Genomic DNA, 2,745 nt, shown 5'->3' on the forward strand with positions numbered 1-2,745 from the left:
AAACAGGAAGCAAACGCTACAGGTAGGCCATGCATGAGAAGAAACCCTGACGACCGGTGGCCAAGCTCTCAGCTGCTAACCCTATTAGACATTAAGTCTGAGCACCCTGGTTTGCAAAAAGGTATGGATGATAGTGACAGTACAGAATCCATTTGCAGAGCCCCCACGGCGATAAGGCCTCCATTGAACTCGTTCTGATCATTAACCAAGGATGCAGATAATCTTGTCCTCAGGCGGATGCCTTGGAGAGTAGATTGCTTCCACCTCTCTCAAACCAGCCCAGGGAGGGGCAGTCTCTCTTAGGGGCGTGCCTGGGTGTGTCCTTGATGGAGGCCTCTGTCCTGGGTCACATAGTCATGAGTCACACCCTATCAATCTCACACTGACTGCCATGGTCTGTAACATAATACATGTGTTTCAGTGATGGTCCTATTCCTCCTCCTGTAGCTCACCTGTAATTGTGACGTGTTAGTCTGCCATCAATTGTGGTTTTGTGACAGTTTCCTTTACCCTCCCATGTGCTTTTTTAAAGTTTTGTATCTCAACAACCCTTGGATACCACCATTTTGACCTCATGCTAATGGGTCTGGATGATGTATCTGGGTTTTTGTGTTGTCTTTGTCTCTTTTAAGATTTAATAATGTTCTCTTTAAATTATATTTGCAATTAGAGTCTATTTGGTACCCTAAAACATAACATGAAGGTCAGTGCTTTGAACCTACCAGTGACTCTGTTACTGGCCATCTACCCCACTAAGATTACAGCCAAGAAAACTTTACAGAAAAGTTCTACTCTGTCATACAGGGTCACTATGACCCATGATCAGTTCATCAGTACACGACAACATGGGTGAGACAGGATCTCCAGTACAATTGTCCCTCTGAGAATTCCTCTGGAGTTGAGGTGAGGTATAGGAGTGAGGTTGATGGATGAATCCCAAGGTAGATCACACTAAGCTAGTTTTTCAAGTCTGACTCTCAGCACTGACTCTCTTTCCAGCCACTGTAGAAAGCACCTGCAACAGCCCCTGCTGAACTTTCAGTTAAATAACACCATACCGCACGTACTTTCTTTGTACCGTGTCTGGTCTGCAGCGTGTCTTGTCATCCTCAGCCTTGCTGCTTCAGGAGCAGCAGCTTCTTCTTGCTCCCTGCTATGTGGCATGGAGGAGAAATGCCCGGAGTGCAGTCAATCCTTCCATGCTTCATGAGAATGGTTTCCATTTTAGTGTCGTCCAAATGACAATGATAATGATAATAATGCTTTAATACTAATAAGAAAGTAAACCCTACCGTGAACATTTTGTTCATGCCTTTTAGCGGCTATCACTCATTTCTCCTATTATATGAATTAAAACAATAACAACAACAAAAACAGTAAACAGCAACATCATCAGAACTAGCTGGCTTTGCTGCACTCAATATGAGGTTCAACACAACACATCCACAATGCACTCCCACCTTGTTTCCAATGTCTAAGTAGCCAGGAAGTCATCAGAAAAAGGACACCAGTAACTAATATGGATCTCATCCTTCTGATCAGAACATGAACACATGCTAGCACATAAGAAGGAACTTCCATTACTTATGAAAATAAGCATACAGGATACAATACTGAGCAGTCTCTCTGGCTCCAAAGCTGTAGGAGCAGAGATGAACTTTTCCTCGGAATAAAGATCATGTGACCAACTATCAAAATATCAGTCACTGAAAATCCTATGGTTTAGCAGTTCTACTTTGGCAGAAATGTGGTTGCCATGAGTTGGAGTTCATTGAATGGCAACTGTTTTTCTATATATTTGAGTGGGCTTCAAGACTTCATGGGAAACTTCCATTATTTTATTATTAAATACGTTTATCACAATCCACATATTCATCCATTGTGTCAAGCACATGTACATAGTACACAAAGTACTTAGGCTGCCATCATCATTTTCAAAGCATTTCCTTTCTACTTGAGCCCTTGATATTAGCTCCTCATTTTTCCCTCCCTCCCGCTACCCTCCGTCATGAACTCTTGATAAACTGTAGATTATTATTTTCATATCTAACATCATCCTCTGTCTCCCTTCACCCTCTTTTCTATTGTTTGTCCCACTGGGAAGGGGTTATATGTCAATCCTTGTGATCAATTCCCCTTTCTCCCCCCACCTTCCACTTATCCTCCTGGTATCTCTATTCTCATTATTGGTCCTGAGGGGTTTATCTGTCCTGGATTCCCTGTGTTTCAAGCTCTTATCTGCAGCAGTGTACATGTTCTAGTCTAGTCAGATTTGTAAGGTAGAATTGAGGTCATGATAGTGGGAGGAAGGAAGCATTACAGAACTAGAGGAAAGTTGTATGTTTCATCAGTGCTCTACTGCGCCCTGACTGGCTCGCCTCTTCTTTGTGACCCTTCTGTAAGGGGTGTCCAACTGTCTACAGATGGGCTTTGGGTCTGCATTCTGCGCCCACTCCCACCCCCGATTCTATTATTTTAACTCAATTTTTGCACCAACTTTTTGAAACTCTGTCTTGCTCTAGAGATTAATAAATCTTTAACCAAAAACCAAATGGCCCTAAAGTTGATTCGATTCATAGTGTTCCTGTATAGGGTTCCCAAGACTGTACATCTTTACTGGAAAAGACAAACTCATCTTTCTCTCTTGGAGGGGCTATAAGGCTTAAATTGTTGCCCGGTTGAGTTTTAAATGCCTACCCCACTGCACAACTAAGGCTCCTCAACAGGTCTTTAGGGGTATCTAAA

This window comes from Echinops telfairi, unplaced genomic scaffold (assembly GCF_000313985.2).
Source record: "Echinops telfairi isolate 266 unplaced genomic scaffold, ASM31398v2 ScPeMD7_31;HRSCAF=116, whole genome shotgun sequence".
NCBI lineage: Eukaryota > Metazoa > Chordata > Mammalia > Afrosoricida > Tenrecidae > Echinops > Echinops telfairi.